Genomic DNA, 17,785 nt, shown 5'->3' on the forward strand with positions numbered 1-17,785 from the left:
TGTTCATGTTCCCCCTTTACCCCTCTTCTCTGCTGTTCATGTTCCTCCTTTCCCCCTCTTCTCTGCTGTTGATGTTCCCCCTTTCCCCCTCTTCTCTGCTGTTCATGTTCCCCCTTTCCCCCTCTTCGCTGTTCACGTTCCCCCTTTACCCCTCTTCTCTGCTGTTCATGTTCCCCCTTTCCCCCTCTTCTCTGCTGTTCATGTTCCCCCCTTTCCCCCTCTTCTCTGCTGTTCACGTTCCCCCTTTACCCCTCTTCTCTGCTGTTCACATTCCCCCTTTACCCCTCATCTCTGCTGTTCATGTTCCCCCTTTACCCCTCTTCTCTGCTGTTCATGTTCCCCCCTTTCTCCCTCTTCTCTGCTGTTTGTGTTCCCCCTTTCCCCCTCTTCTCTGCTGTTCACGTTCCCCCTTTACCCCTCTTCTCTGCTGTTCATGTTCCCCCTTTACCCCTCTTCTCTGCTGTTCATGTTCCCCCTTTCTCCCTCTTCTCTGCTGTTCACGTTCCCCCTTTACCCCTCTTCTCTGCTGTTCGTGTTCCCCCTTCCCCCCCTCTTCTCTGCTGTTCACGTTCCCCCCTTTACCCCTCTTCTCTGCTGTTCACGTTCCCCCTTTACCCCTCTTCTCTGCTGTTCATGTTCCCCCCTTTCCCCCTATTCTCTGCTGTTCACGTTCCCCCTTTACCCCTCTTCTCTGCTGTTCATGTTCCCCGTTTCTCCCTCTTCTCTGCTGTTCACGTTCCCCCTTTACCCCTCTTCTCTGCTGTTGATGTTCCCCCTTTCCCCCTCTTCTCTGCTGTTCACATTCCCCCTTTACCCCTCATCTCTGCTGTTCATGTTCCCCCTTTACCCCTCTTCTCTGCTGTTCATGTTCCCCCTTTCTCCCTCGTCTCTGCTGTTCATGTTCCTCCTTTCCCCCTCTTCTCTGCTGTTCATGTTCCTCCTTTCCCCCTCTTCTCTGCTGTTGATGTTCCCCCTTTCCCCCTCTTCTCTGCTGTTCATGTTCCCCCTTTCCCCCTCTTCGCTGTTCACGTTCCCCCTTTACCCCTCTTCTCTGCTGTTCATGTTCCCCCTTTCCCCCTCTTCTCTGCTGTTCATGTTCCCCCTTTACCCCTCTTCTCTGCTGTTCATGTTCCCCCTTTCCCCCTCTTCTCTGCTGTTCATGTTCCCCCTTTCCCCCTTTTCTCTGCTGTTCATGTTCCCCCTTTCCCCCTCTTCTCTGCTGTTCACGTTCCCCCTTTACCCCTCTTCTCTGCTGTTCACATTCCCCCTTTACCCCTCATCTCTGCTGTTCATGTTCCCCCTTTACCCCTCTTCTCTGCTGTTCATGTTCCCCCTTTCTCCCTCTTCTCTGCTGTTCACGTTCCCCCTTTACCCCTCTTCTCTGCTGTTCATGTTCCCCCTTTACCTCTCTTCTCTGCTGTTCATGTTCCCCCTTTCTCCCTCTTCTCTACTGTTCACGTTCCCCCTTTACCCCTCTTCTCTGCTGTTCGTGTTCCCCCTTTACCCCTCTTCTCTGCTGTTCACGTTCCCCCTTTACCCCTCTTCTCTGCTGTTCATGTTCCCCCTTTACCCCTATTCTCTGCTGTTCACGTTCCCCCTTTACCCCTCTTCTCTGCTGTTCATGTTCCCCCTTTACCCCTCTTCTCTGCTGTTCATGTTCCCCATTTACCCCTCTTCTCTGCTGTTGATGTTCCCCCTTTACCCCTCTTCTCTGCTGTTCATGTTCCCCCTTTACCCCTCTTCTCTGCTGTTGATGTTCCCCCTTTCCCCCTCTTCTCTGCTGTTCACATTCCCCCTTTACCCCTCATCTCTGCTGTTCATGTTCCCCCTTTACCCCTCTTCTCTGCTGTTCACGTTCCCCCTTTACCCCTCTTCTCTGCTGTTCATGTTCCCCCTTTCTCCCTCTTCTCTGCTGTTCATGTTCCTCCTTTCCCCCTCTTCTCTGCTGTTGATGTTCCCCCTTTCCCCCTCTTCTCTGCTGTTCATGTTCCCCCTTTCCCCCTCTTCTCTGCTGTTCATGTTCCCCCTTTCCCCCTCTTCTCTGCTGTTCACGTTCCCCCTTTACCCCTCTTCTCTGCTGTTCACATTCCCCCTTTACCCCTCATCTCTGCTGTTCATGTTCCCCCTTTACCCCTCTTCTCTGCTGTTCATGTTCCCCCTTTCTCCCTCTTCTCTGCTGTTTGTGTTCCCCCTTTCCCCCTCTTCTCTGCTGTTCACGTTCCCCCTTTACCCCTCTTCTCTGCTGTTCATGTTCCCCCTTTACCCCTCTTCTCTGCTGTTCATGTTCCCCCTTTCTCCCTCTTCTCTGCTGTTCACGTTCCCCCTTTACCCCTCTTCTCTGCTGTTCGTGTTCCCCCTTTCCCCCTCTTCTCTGCTGTTCACGTTCCCCCTTTACCCCTCTTCTCTGCTGTTCACGTTCCCCCTTTACCCCTCTTCTCTGCTGTTCATGTTCCCCCTTTCCCCCTATTCTCTGCTGTTCACGTTCCCCCTTTACCCCTCTTCTCTGCTGTTCATGTTCCCCCTTTACCCCTCTTCTCTGCTGTTCATGTTCCCCCTTTACCCCTCTTGTCTGCTGTTCATGTTCCTCCTTTCCCCCTCTTCTCTGCTGTTGATGTTCCCCCTTTCCCCCTCTTCTCTGCTGTTCATGTTTCCCCTTTTCTCTGCTGTTCATGTTCCCCCTTTCCCCCTCTTCTCTGCTGTTCATGTTCCCCCTTTCCACCTCTTCTCTGCTGTTCATGTTCCCCCTTGCCCCTCTTCTCTACTGTTCATGTTCCCCCTTTCCCCCTCTTCTCTGCTGTTCATGTTCCCCCTTTCCCCCTCTTCTCTGCTGTTCATGTTCCCCCTTTCCCCCTCTTCTCTGCTGTTCATGTTCCCCCTTTCCCCCTCTTCTCTGCTGTTGATATTTCCCCTTTCCCCCTCTTCTCCGCTGTTCATGTTCCCCCTTGCCCCTCTTCTCTTCTGTTCATGTTCCCCCTTGCCCCTCTTCTCTACTGTTCATGTTCCCCCTTTCCCCCTCTTCTCTGCTGTTCATGTTCCCCCTTTCCCCCTCTTCTCTGCTTTTCATGTTCCCCCTTGCCCCTCTTCTCTCCTGTTCATGTTCCCCCTTGCCCCTCTTCTCTACTGTTCATGTTCCCCCTTTCCCCCTCTTCTCTGCTGTTCATGTTCCCCCTTGCCCCTCTTCTCTACTGTTCATGTTCCCCCTTTCCCCCTCTTCTCTGCTGTTCATGTTCCCCCTTTCCCCCTCTTCTCTGCTTTTCATGTTCCCCCTTTCCCCCTCTTCTCTGCTGTTCATGTTCCCCCTTTCCCCCTTTTCTCTGCTGTTCATGTTCCCCCTTTCCCCCTCTTCTCTGCTGTTCATGTTCCCCCTTTCCCCCTTTTCTCTGCTGTTCATGTTCCCCCTTTCCCCCTCTTCTCTGCTGTTCATGTTCCCCCTTGCCCCTCTTCTCTACTGTTCATGTTCCCCCTTTCCCCCTCTTCTCTGCTGTTCATGTTCCCCCTTTCCCCCTCTTCTCTGCTGTTCATGTTCCCCTTTCCCCCTCTTCTCTGCTGTTCATGTTCCCCCTTTCCCCCTCTTCTCTGCTGTTCAGGTTCCCCTTTCTGAGTTCTCCTGATGTTCCCATTGTTATGTTGAGTCCTGATCTGTTCTGTGTCCAAGTTCTTCCATGAGCCTCGACCTTGTACGATAATAAAAAGTACAACATTAACATATCGTGTGTGTGTGTTTTGGTTCAAACCTTCAGGTTGAGGGAGCGGATCATCGACGTACTCGGACTTCACCTTCACAACACCTGAAAGAAAAAAATCCATTCAAACAAAACTTTCAAGAACCACCAGAAGGTGACGGTGTGGACAGGACACGTACCTGGTCCCGGGTCTTCATCCTCGGGTGGAACGACCCTGGACCCGCGATCTGAGGGAGAATCTCCCAGAACGGAGACATCTCGTTTCATGGCGCACCGGAGGGGACTAAAAGGTACCGTGATTTAAGGTAGTGTGTGGTCACGTGTTACACTCTGATACACGAGTACAAACCACGTGTTCTGGGAAAACCGAATCACGTGCTCTGGTTAAAATGAATCACGTGACGCGTTGCCTCGACAAACGAAACTATCTCATTCGCGATTTCCGCACGGCAGATTCCCCACGTCAATCACGTGATCTTTTCAGGGGGTTGCAATGTCTTGTTAACGAACTCATTGTAAACATTGTGACATTACCTTTTATCATATTAGCGAACAATACTGATGCCGAAGGGTTGTACTCGTTACACCACGTGACATACATTTACAGTCCTCTTACTTTTTACACATTTTACACCATTTTACAAAATTCGAAACGCCATTTATACAATTTTCAGTTCGTTCAGATTTCTTATTCGTCCTCCACCCGGAGAGGACCGTAGGTTTGCTCTCCATCTGTTTGTCCGTGCATACGTCCATCAATTATCCGTACAGTGTAACAATTACTCCAAACGATCACAGCACACACCAAGAGTTCACACACTTCAAGACCACTCACACTTCCGTCCCGTCTCCGCGCCCAGAAAACAACCACCGGAAGTTCCTCGAAGAAGATGAGGAAATTCCAATAACTAATTATTGTGCTTAATGACATGCGCATGCGCGCGGGGGCGTATCTACGGAAAATAGCGCCTATGGCAAGCACTGAAATTGCGCCCCTGTCCAAACCACTGATTTCTACAACCACTGGATTAGTGGAGTGGCTTATGGAAATGATCGTGACACGCTGGCCCAAAGCACTAAATTTGGCACAGTTATACTTTAGGACCATACAAAACTTTTGAGAGGGGGCTGCCCGATTTTCGAGGCCCAGGTCAAGGTCAAAGGTCAAATTATGTGTTTGTCACGTTTTTGCCATATCCAGCTCATAGCTGTCATAGAAACATTATCTCAGTGTCTAAATAATCATTTTTAAGGACAAGGAATCCATTTGTATTATGGAAAATATCCTCAGGTGCTGCCATATTGTATTTCAAGGTCAGGTGAAGGTCAAAGGTCAAATTATGTGTTGGTCATTTTTGCATCGGTGTTTTTCACGTACATCGATACGCTGAGGGAGGATACTGGATTGGCCAGTACAGAGGAGGTCGCGGCCTGCATGACTTATGCTTCACAATTTCCGCGACAGAGACAGTCCTGTGCATGGCAGTCCTGCGTTCCTGCACATGCAATTCTTTGAACAAGTGGGTGTCGCCTTACATCCGCACTTGAGTAGTTCTCTACAACTAAGAGCAGCAGTCTCCATGAATGGATTCCCCATTGTCACTATGGCATCGCACATATCGTTAACCTGTTTCTGGAACGTTTTCTGAATCGAATGTCCCTGGATGTGACTTTGGGAGGGTTGCTCTGACGAGTGATATAATTCGTGAACTCTGTGAGGATTCTGGCTTGCTCAGGACCTGCCACCATCCATCGTTTCAGGGCAGCTGGATTTTCAGTGAGACCGATGGCTCCACCTGATCCCTTCACTGTTTCGTTTTTTTGTTCATGTGCCTGGTCGAGGGGCATGCTCGAGAATTTTCGGCTAGTCTTCATGAACACCCAGTTCTGTTTTAACTCATCTCTGATCTCATTTGGCAGGGCCTTCATATCCCTGATGTGGACCGGTAGCCAGCGGGCATAGTTGGTGTGATCCAGCACGAAAAACCAGGGCGCTAGTGCTTCCAGCACATCTATGTAGAGGGCAAAGTTCCTTTCTCTGTGTGATCAGATAAAGATGAGTACCAACAGTTCAAGCTGCAAGATTTTATCCCAGAATTCAAAAGTTGGACTGTTTCGTATCATTTTTTCTTTCCAGTCTTCAAACGTTTTTTCCTCGTGTGTATTGCACATTGTGTTGAACGCATCACGTTGCAGTTTTGCCAGGGACATTGCAGTCACCTGATGTGCGTGACGTGTCCTTGTTAGGTGTGCGACCTTCAGGAAGGAGTCTGCAGTTCCAGCAGTCGCAACACCAGCCTCACTCAGAGCTGCACACCATCCGGATCCCTCCAGGAGGTCTGCAACCATCCTCCATAGTGCCATTTCCGTATGTAGACCCCCCAGAATGATTATATATCGCGACTCGCCAAGAGTTTGTGGCCAATTCCACTGTGCATATTTTGCTAAAGCAAAAATGGGTTGATCCCCAACCATCACTGGTATTTGTCCGGGATTGCGTGTCTGTATCATTAGTTTCAGGACTTCCATCCCATGTTTCACCATGGCCATCGTTGCGGCCTTCTCATAGAAGAGGGGCAAGAGAGCACTTATCCCAAGTGGGTCTGTGACATCTGGTTGACGATCAGCGTGATGAGCAGCCCATGTTATGAAGTCGCCTTTCTCAAGGTTGTCTTTTTTGAGAAGTTGCATTTTCTGTTGTAGCCACTGATTTTCTTCTTCTATTGCTTCGTGTAAACTGTCCACGGTATCCTGAATAACAGCCGTCTCTGGAACCATTATAATGTTGGTGTTGCAAGCAACAGCTGGGACTATGCGGTAGCTTTCCGGGAGGGAAGGGTTTCTGATACACACAGGCGGCGGAACTGTGATGGGTTGTCTGATTGTTCCTGGATTTGTCTTCGTAGGGAACTGGAACAAACTCATGCTGGTCCCATGGAAAGACCCTTCAGCTGTTTGTGATGTAGGGTTGTGGTCTAGGTTATCCAGCGCTCCTGCTGTGTACAGTCCATCGCGAATTTGTGCAGGACATACTGAATCCTCTTCAATAAACTGCTGACATACTGCATTGGTGAGCCAGTCTTCCACTTCCAAAACACGTTCGTAGCTGACACTGATACCAAGTTCTTGAAGTTGAGTCACCATTTTTTTGCTCCGTGTTTGGGTATGCACATTCAGACCTATATATAATGGCAGTGGGGGCTCTTTATCCTTTCGGTGACGTGGCTGCTCTGCTACCTTTGCCTTCTCCTTAGAGTTGAACCTGATTAGTTGACATACAGTGAGACATGCCTGTGTGTTTGCAGAATTTTGATTCTTGATATTTGATCCATATAACAGCATCGATACCAAGACTTTGAGAGAATTAGGTACTGCACTGTCCTGGCAATCGTGATTGAAACTACCGGAGAATTGGGAAAATTCTGCATCGAACATTTCTTTCCGTATAACTTTAGCTACATGCGCCATTGAGAGAGCATCTTTCTCGAAATTGCGTGACTCTAGTGCTTCTTTCAGTAATTTTTGTAGACCTTCACTAAAGACTAGAAGAGTACTTTTACCATCTGATTGTTCCTGACACTCATCTGGGTAGTGCACGAGAAGTTTGTTTTTGAGCTGTGTCTTGTTTATTGCTTTCTCATGCCCTAATTCTGCAAGACGATGTTCATACATGTTGTGCAAGTCTGCTAATCGGAATATATAAACACCCTCTTCCACACTGCTTTCAATGAAGGATACAATTTCAGCAAATACTCTTGATTCAGTCATTTTCTCATCAGTACACCCTGTGTGTGATGCCTGAGCTCTTTGCATACTTCTGTACCGAGTTCTAAACACATCCATGCAATGCTTGTGGTATTTCGCCTCAATGGCAACCAAGTCCCCACCTGCTATTGTGGCAAGCAAATCTGTGTCCTGCATTTCTGTGGCCTGTTCTCTGAGCGATGTGTCTAGTTCTAATGTAGTACACATATGAAGTACACCCTCTGCTTTCTTACAGAAAATGCACATATTTATACATTTTGACTCCTCGGAAAGGCTTGAGCGTTTTGATTTTCTCTGTCCCGTATCATCACCGCACTGTCCAGTGTTCCTCTTTCTCTGGTGTCTCTCTTGTGTTCTTTGCAGTTTTGTATTGGCAAATTTAAGCTGACACTTAAGGTGCCACTTTGCATGGTTGTTGAGCAAGTCATTTGCATTAACATGATCTGGAAAACATATGTCAACAGGCATTGAATGTAGTTCTCTGAAAGAGTCGACATTTCGGCTAAAGTCCTCATATGATTGTAGACCTTTACCATCTTGTCTGGTCGCAGGACATTTTAATGTGCCGTCATCCTTTCCACATATGATACAGTTTGCCCAGTCCATGTTGTCTATTAGTCTTCAAATATCTCCCTTGTTTGTCGATCGCTGCCTCACTGTTATTGTAGCTCAGTCACGCTGTTATCTTCCTCCTGAAATTAAAAAAAACGAACATTAATATTGAGCCACCACCAACAAAATAAATCAAACGTATCAGCAGTTCTATGCACAGAACCTCCGGTCACCCCTACTGAAAGCCAAAGAAAACATTGATTTTTGTAGGTCAGCCATCTTCTAATCCTATATCAAATTTTTGTGAATGAATATGGATTAATTCCACTGATTTTAGCGATTTTAGCCCTCTCGTCGGGGATGTTACCCCCCCCCCCCCCCCCGGTCGGGACAGCCTGGCGCCGCCACTGCCTATATGGCCGTCACCTGGTGGAACTTCCCATAATAGTAATGGATTCATTGACTAAATATGTTGGTTATGTGACGAAGACCAAGTTTTTTAGGTTATATATAAGCTGGATATTGCAAAAACATGACAGACACATAATTTGACCTTTGACCTTGACCTGACCTTGACCTGGGCCTCTAAAATCGGGCAGCCCCCTCTCAAAAGTTTTGTATGGTCCTAAAGTAGAACTGTGCCAAATTTGGTCCTTTGGGCCAGTGTGTCACGATATCACTTAAATTTGGACTTTAGCCACCCCGCTAATAGCGCATCGCCCACTGAACGTAACACACACAAGTGTCGCTGCCGCACACACAGGTCGGCCATATTAACCACTCTCATCGTCTGCGGACGCGTCAGGAGTCAGGGAGTGAACAACACCTAATTTGTATGCAATTCCCAACTAAGCTCGCTACTTTCCTTCAGATCTGGACTTTATATCAAATCCCTTATACGATAGTTTCAAATTGTATTCTCCTAATGGAGGCCTACATCAACATCAACTTGTTTAATCATCAAATATATGTCCCCCACCACACCAAGTCCCAATCATTTGCTTCCTTCTTCAAAACAAAACAACGCTATTAATGTTGCAGCATTTTGCAGACGAGATCAGTAATGGCATCCACTAACAGTTCTTATTGAATGGTAATTTGTTTTCTTTGCTGAATAAAAGTAATTTAAAAAAGGTAATTACTTTCTAGTGTTTATTTCCATTCTTATTTCTTGTCAGAAGTAAACTCTTTTCAGTAGTAAATAGGGGGGGGGGGGGGGGGGCATGAAGGAATCTTAAAAATCATTTAAGGAACACATGATGTACTGTTATGGCAATAAAAGGCAATATGTGAGGCAAAAAGTACAGTTGTGGCAATGAAAGGCAATTTGTAATTGATCGTCCTTTGGCAATGTTTGTATTTAAAGGAGTACATTTGTACTGGCACAATGAGCTATCAACTGAGGCTATTCTCATTACAGCGACTTGCCACAGGGGGATTCAAGTTGCATTTAATATGCCGACATCATGCAGAACAGCCGTCGATAGGGCAGATGCAATCCCTTCAGACCGAGGTAGAGCACCATCTGTTGTGTGGAGCAGTCTCTGGAGGCATCGCTCAGTAGATTTGCACACCTACACCACATCATCAGAAGATTTGATAAGGCCACCCCGATTCTTTCTCTTCAAGAGGCGTCCACCAGCATCCATCCCATTTGAAGTCAGAACCTGTTGACATTCAAGGCAAGGTGTGCGTCTCTTTACCATACGTACAACGTCGCCTGCTATGTATCCTATAGCATCATGCAGCACTGGAGACAAGGGAGGGATGTTGGGTGCATCAATGTAATCATGGTCTTCATTACATGGCTGCCGATCTTCCAAGTCATATTTCCTGATAAGAAACATGGCGCTCTCATCGGTGATGCGGCCTTCTCTGTCATGGCTGACAAGTACACTGGACACATGAAGGATCGGTGTCTTGTCTTGCGCGATGCAATTACCTCCCATTCCCTTGATTTCATGACGAACCAGCAGCCTCTTGTAGGTGGATTGGATTTGTCTAGCTGTTGGGTTGTTATTTGTCCCATTGGCTGACCGTACCGCACAGAAGAACAGTTCGATGTGGTCCTGTGAGAGCTTGTAGGTGAGCAAGTATTTAAGCTTGGGCTCATCGCATTTAACAAGAGAATCAAACAGGCCCTGCAAGCTCTTGATTCCAGCTAGAAATCCGATGAATGGAGTTTTCCTCCTGGTGAGGTACATTGGCTGCCCATCTGCATGTGTGAGGGTGGTGAGGTAGGTGTAAGCATATGTAAGGATCTAGTCACATCACAGTCACATTCTAGATCTAGACTCTAGATCTAGTCACATTGTCATTTGTGTAAAACTGTAATCAGATCTAGATCTGATTACAGTTTTACACCGTAATTTTGTGCATTTTTTTTCAGATTTTTATTCTTCACTTACAATTAAGTAATAATTCATACTTAGCTCCACACAAATCTGTGGTTTTGCAAGCTATTTGTTTTAAAGTAGCCTAACTAAAAGTTAGATTGTAATGTAAATCTAAAATATAGAACTTTTTTACACAGCAACTAACAAGGGAATCTACACATGGGTCTGTACAAACATCTAACTCGTTCATGTGTTGCACGCTATTAACTCTAAACAGTCTCATTTGCAGTAACTTTATTATACTTACAGATGAAATGTTGGATTGCAACCCTTGAACTGCCTATTTGTACAGTTGACCGCAGCACATGAACGCATCTTGAGTCCATTTCTAGTAATAACGAATCAAAATTATATATGTATTGGCAGGAGTGTTAACGCGAGCTTTCTTGGAGAATCAATGCGAGTGGTTAGGATGGTGGCCGGTTCGTACGTTTGGCGTCAGATCGATCAGCCAATGCGCTATCCAGTGGTTGTAGAGATCAGTGGTCCAAACATCTGACACCCATCTTTTCGATAACTTTACCATAAAATCAGCTCAAAAATACAAGTCAAGCTCGTTAATCTTTTAATTAACAAATTATGGCACGACATGAAAATTACAACCTCACCTTCCTTGCTTTCAGTTTCACTCAGGGCCGTCTTAAGAGCATTGTCGGCCCTGGGCAAAGCAATCCACTGGGGCCCCTTCCCACCCACACATGGGAATAAAAATGTAAACGGTCAATGAAATTAAACCTATAGATTTATTGGAACTTTCAACAAAATCAATGTTTAAACATTTTTTTTAAACATGCTGTAAAGCGAGGATTAATTAACACAAACCTTTGAACAATATAATGTTGCGGATCTCAGACGTCGGCTCTCCCCTTATCAAGAGGGGGTTAATCCCCTTGTCCTCTTATCTGGCCGACGCGACCCTGGAAGTTATAACGTCTTTCCCGGCATGGCGTTAGGTAGGCTTTTTAGGCCGAGGGATTCGCTACTACCTAAGTACTAACGCCGGCCGGAAACGAGGGAATAACTCCCGCCCGAATCACGGATATTGATGGAAACGCCGAGCGGATAGCGATCCGCGATCCGAGCTGTTAACAAGTGACGAGACCCAATTATAGCGGTTGAGATCATGCCACGCTTACCCAATTGAGAAAGGACTAGGACGATCGGATTGAGGAGAAACCAGAAAGAACAGGGCAATTTATTAACAAATGTACAAAGAAGAAGAGGAAACGAAAGAATGTACAAGAAAGAAAGAGGAAGGAAAAGTACACAGGGCAGCCTTAGACAGTCTTACTCTATTCCCTGGACACAGGCCCGATTGCTCTCAGATTCGGTCTCAGACTCCAGACTCACACGGGGATGCAGATGGGAGGGTGGAAGGTCCGGCGATGGTGTCCAGGCTCCAGTCCGGCTCCGGTCCAGCAGACGAAACCCAGCAGGCAGCTCTTCACGTAGTGTAACGCGAGCGGACAATTATAATGACGGGGGAAAGCTGGTATACTGGCGTACATAATATGTGCACTACTCGCTCCAAGTGCCCCCCCTCCCCAATGTCCTGCACGCTGCAGTTCGTGGCAATGCGTGCCGCGCACTAGCCCTTAGTACAGCGGTTTGCCACAGCGCGCCTCTTTGAAATACCAATGCTTGGCTTCAGTTCCCTCGTAAAGCGCACGTCCCAGGTCAAGCGCCTCTCTCTCCCCGCTCAGACCTCTTTATTGAGCGCTGCTGCATAAGTCCTCATAACCACGATCAAGCGCATACAGTCACGTGAAAAAGTAAGTACACCCCATGTAAAGCTTTGACTTTTTCAACATATTTCAACATACAGCTATTTGATCTTCATTTCAACAATATTGATCGGTAAAGGTGATATAATATAACAAATATCATGAAACATTTACATTTTGTAATCCATTGTATAATTTAAACAAACATAAATGCAAATTTCGCATTGGAAAAAGTAAGTACACCCTTGGCTCCAATAGGTGGTATTGCCCCCTTTGGCAGAAACAACCTCAAGTAGGTGTTTCTTATAACTGTTTACCAGTCTCTGATATCGACTTGGAGAAATTTTTCCCACTCCTCCATGCAGAATTCTTTCAGCTGTGCGATGTTTGAGGGGTTTCTTGCATGCACAGCTCGTTTCAAATCCCCCCACAACATCTCGATGGGATTTAAATCCAGGCTTTGTCTTGGCCATTCCAGAACCCTCCATTTCTTTCTTTTCAGCCATTCCTTGGTGGATTTACTGGTATGTTTAGGGTCATTGTCATGTTGCAAGGTCTACCTTCGGTTGAGCTTCAACTTTCCGACAGATAGCCTCACATTATCCCCAAGCACCCTCTGGTACAATGAAGAATTCAAAGTGGATTCTATAATGGTGAGCTGCCCAGGCACTGATGCAGCAAAGCTGCCCCAAACCATAATATTTCCACCACCATGCTTTACAGTTGGTATCAGGTTCTTGTGGTCAAATGCTGTCTTTGGTTTTCGCCAAACATGTCTTCTGGTACTGTGGCCAAATAGCTCTACCTTTGACTCATCTGTCCAGAGCACATTGTTCCAGAAGTGCTGGTCTTTGCCAAGGTGTTCATTGGCAAACTTTAGTCTTGCCCTGATGTTCTTTCTGAGAGCAAAGGTTTCCTCCTGGCACACCTCCAATGTAGATCAAATTTGTGCAGCCTCTTTCTAATGGTAGACTCATGCACTTTGACATCAACAGTGGCAAGAGCTACCTGTAGGTCCTGTGATGACATTCTGGGGTTCTTCGAGACTTCTTTCAGCATTTTGCGGTCTGCTCTCGGGCTGAACTTGCTGAGGCGGCTTGGCCTGAACAAGTTGGCAGTTGTTTGGAATCTTCTCCACTTGGAGATGATCTTCCGGACAGTCGAATGATTGATTTCAAATTGTTTGGAGATCTTTTTAAATCCCTTCCCAGACTCGTAGGCATATATAACCTTCTTTCTGAAGGCCTCAGAGAGCTCTTTTGATCTTGGCATTGTGCCGCTGCACACTTCAACAACAAAGAGCAAACCAAACTAAATGTCTGAGGTTTAAATAAGACAGGTTCCTCCAAGATCCTCTCCAACGATGTTCTAATCATTTGCAACTGAGCTGGTGCACCTGATTCTAATTTTAGGTATTTGAAGTAGTGATAAATGTCGGGGTGTACTTACTTTTTCCACATGCGAAATTTGCATTTATGTTTATTTAAATTATACAATGGACTACAAAATGTAAATGTTTCATGATATTTGTTATATTATATCACCTTTATCCATCAATATTGTTGAAATGAAGATCAAATAGCTGCATGTTGAAATATGTTGAAAAAGTCAAAACTTTACATGGGGTGTACTTACTTTTTCACATGATTGTAAGTCCTCTTAGCACAAGCTTCCACTGTCAGTCCTTTCAACCACGATAAGTCCTTTTAGCAAGCGCGATTCCTTGCAGTCCTGTTCAACGAGCGCCGCTGCGTAAGTCCTATTCAAGGGCTTTGTGTTCGCGCTTTTATAACCCAAGCCAGCGAATGCTCTCAAAGCCCAAGGCCACGCCTGTCAGGCGATCTCACTCCAGCCCTGGTTGGCTGGTTATGGCTTACTGGCCCCGCCTTGATGGCTGGTTGACGTGGCCGCACCTTCATCCTGGCGCTCCGCCCCCTTTTCAGGCCTTACCTCGTGGGTTTCTGGGCTGGTTTGAGCGGAAGCCCAGCGAGGTTGCGAACGCTGCTGACAAAGGCGCGTAACAAATTGGGAAGGGCCATGGGGCACAGACTGGGGAGCGCTTAATGGTGTTGCTTGGAAGGGAGGCTGCCAAAATGGACGGAAGGGCCTACTGTTATTTGATTGACACAACGCAGATGCAATTCTTGGGAATGGCCTTATCTATACAAATACGAAGAAATAATTGACGTCCTATGGTGACCTACGTCTTGCTTGTGGCCTACCTTTGGGGTGCTACCTTTAACCTTTAATGATGTTATATTTACAAGCAAGTGTGGGTTCTCAAAACCGCAACAATAACATAAGCCTTGAAAAAAAAAAAACATTTCAACATATAAATAATAATAATTGGTACACTGTACAGAGGGAGATGGTGCAGGATGAATTATTTATTATTATGCAAACGTTTGCGAAATTTCTTTGCAGAGAATTGATTTATAATTAGATTGAAGTCAATGGTCTTCAGGATGTCATTTTCCATGCACATGAGTGAAAGCCAGTTCAAACGCTGCTGCCGCATTGTGCTGCAAAGCTGATTCTTTGTGAGCTTCAATCTTGCAAATGAACGTTCCCCTGTACAGTTGGTCACCATCATGCACATGAACACTCTGAGTGCAATTTCAACATTGGGAAACACAGATTTAAAGTTGTACGAAATTATTTTTCTGACCAACGCAGGGAGTGTCTCACAATTTTCATCAAGAACCATATAGTGCTAGAGTTGCTGGCATTCATTTAGAAGCACACCATAATCAAGGTCTTTTAGCCAAGTGTTCACACTTTTTGTTTAACTCATCAGAACCAATCGTTTTCAATTGACTGAAGAAGGAAAACAGATTTCCAATCCATGAATAAGCATCTGCACGTTTTGTCAGGTCAGAGTTCAGAGAGTCCAGAACAGGAAGGAATGTTTCCACCCTGAACTTTTCACTTTTGTTTGGAAGTATCTCTTCTTCTGATCCGTCATATGTAGTAAGATGTACACTTCGCTTTCGCACCCGTTTCTTCACATCGCTGTAATCCGAATCTGGACACCGACTCCTGGCCTTCAGTTCATATTCACTAAATTTGTCTCTAATTACCTGAAGATACGTTTTCAGAGACTCAAGAAGATTCATGGCAACAAGTAAGTCCACATCTTTTGACTGCAGGACCTTACTTGTTTTGCTCACTCTTTCGAGAATGTCGTTCCAAAGAATTGTCAGAAAAATCGTTTCCATGTTCTCCATTTTCTCGCTCAATCCTTCTGCCTCTCGCCTTGTATTCACTTCCTGGTCAGTCTCAGCTGATACCGAATCCAGTGCATGTTTAATTTTCTCGAAACCTCTATGCAGAGCATGGACAGCATCAAAATGTGACGACCATCTCGTGTCAGACAGACGCTTGACCCCAATATGATATTTTCCGAAAGATGATGCCAAAACATTCCATCGATGTGTAGAAGCCGAGAAAAAGGAATACAGACGCTGAACAAAGTCAAAGAATTTTACAATCTGTAGACAACACTCTTCCGCTTTTACTCCCAATAAGTTCAGGCTGTGTCCAGCACAGGGGACATAGATGGCGAACTCATTCAGTTGACGGATCCGTGCCTGCAATCCAGTATAGCGTCCAGACATATTTGAGGCATTGTCATACGACTGACCACGGCAGTTTGACAGCGGAATTTTGTTCCTATTCAGGAAATCCACAACAGTGTCTGCTAGATTCTTTGCTCCATGAGAAAAGATGGGGATGAACTTGATGAAACGCTCCACAGGTTCACTTCCTCGAATGTACCGGACAGTAAATGTCAGTTGATCAATGTGTGAGATGTCTGGAGTGGAATCCACACTTATTGAATAATACTTTGACTCTTTTATTTCTTCCAGAATAGCACAAAGAACATGTTGACCCATTAATTCATTAAATTCCTCACAAATATTTGCCGATAGATACGATGGGTTCCCCTTTCCAGCATTTCCATGCAGTTTGAGATGCTCTTCCAAAAAGGGTCAAATTCACTCAACAGTTCGAGAATACCTAAAAAGTTTCCATTTTTTTCCGACCCAATAGTTTGATTCTCCCCACGAAATGCCAAACCTCTGGAGGCAAGAAAGCGAATGAGAGAAACCACACATGTCAACACTTTATGCCAGTAATCCTGCTCTGAGCGCTGATGTTTGATTAATAAAGAATCTACACATCCAGTTTCTTTATGCTGAATCAAATATGCCATCATGCACTTGCGAAGTTCTTTTCCATTTTCATGTTCAACAATAAGATTGCTGTGTTTCCAGTCATTTACACGTTTAAAACATGGGAATTCTTCCGGATTATTTGTAGATAATTAGACTCTTGAACTCAACTTCAACAATACGTGCATGACGTCATTCAACAAATGGCAATCGGGATGCGCAGTGAAACTTGTTTCGTATTTTACACAGTGAATAAATGAGAGGAAATCTTAATGAAATAAGGTTAATGCATATTATACCATTTGCATATAAAATGAAATGTAATCTGCTGCCGTCTTATTTCCTAACTTAATCCCAGGCCTTTCCAGCGAGAGGTTGAGTAATTATCCACTCAACCAATCGATCTCATGAACAATATGGCAGCATGGTGGCCCTAGAATCGTGGGGCCCCTGTGCAACTTGGGGCCCCTGGGCAAATGCCCAGTGTGCCCATGCTTTAGGACGGCCCTGCCGGGTCCCGGGTCCTCATCATCGGGTGGTCCGACCCTGGACCCGCGATCTGAGGGAGAATCTCCCGGAACAACCGAGTTTCCTCCATCGGAACCGTTCGTGGATCCCGGGGGTTCGATCTGTGATCTTCACCGGAGACATTTCGGTTCATGGCGCATCGGAGGGAACTGTAAGGTAGTGGGGGGTAACGTACGCAACAACACTACCATGCACTCGTATAAAGCAGGTTCCGGAAAAACGAACCACGTGATGCGTCCCTGTTCCAAATGATCTCATTCACGATTTCAAGACGGCAGATTCGCCACGCTGATGAGGTGATCTCCAAATCACCAGGCAAACCGAAATGCTCATCTGCGGGTGTTGAACCATTCACCATCATTTACCAGATTGTGAAGGGGTACTTCATTTATCAAGTACGTACAACTGTGGCCAAAAATATTGGCACCCTTGCACTTTTTTCAAACAACTCACAATTTTCTCTGAAAACTAAGTTGAATTTCACAAAAGTATTTGGTCTCCACAATTCTTTATTTCACTGTTAATATTACAGAACCGTTGTTTTTTATTCAAATTTGACTTTGTTTGACTCCTTTATCCTAATATATCCTTTTAAATCAGAAAATTAAAAGAAATGGTATTGACAAAATTATTGACATCCTTGACTTAATATTTGGCAGCACAGCCTTTGGACAAAATAGTCAAGCACTTCCTCTAGCCATGAATGAGCTTCCGACACCTCTCTACTGGCAGTTTGGCCCACGCTTCTTGTGCAAACTGCTCCAGTTCTCCCAGATTTCAAGGGTGCCTTCTCCCAACTGCTGTTTTCAGATCTCCCCACAGGTGTTCAATGGGATTTAGATCTGGATTCATTGCTGGCCACTTCAGAACAGTCCAGCATGTTGTCTTGAACCATTCCTGCATGCTTTTTGAAGCATGTCTGGGGTCATTGACCTGCTGCAAGACCAGTGACCTTCGACGGA

General features: G+C 45.8%; 1 long non-coding RNA gene across 1 annotated transcript in view; it reads right to left on the reverse strand.

The window, feature by feature from the left end:
- Positions 1-7,489: 7,489 nt before the first annotated feature.
- Positions 7,490-17,785, reverse strand: part of LOC144892287 (uncharacterized) — a 906,753-nt gene continuing 896,457 nt past the window's right edge. Inside the window, exons 2-3 of the long non-coding RNA XR_013623493.1 lie at positions 7,982-8,140; positions 7,490-7,891 (exon numbers count right to left, since the gene is read on the reverse strand). This is a non-coding gene — a long non-coding RNA (uncharacterized LOC144892287). The remainder of the gene's footprint in view (positions 7,892-7,981; positions 8,141-17,785) is intronic.

The sequence above is a fragment of the Myxine glutinosa genome, chromosome 5 (genome assembly GCF_964187855.1).
Source record: "Myxine glutinosa chromosome 5, kmMyxGlut1.1, whole genome shotgun sequence".
In the NCBI taxonomy this organism is placed as follows: domain Eukaryota; kingdom Metazoa; phylum Chordata; class Myxini; order Myxiniformes; family Myxinidae; genus Myxine; species Myxine glutinosa.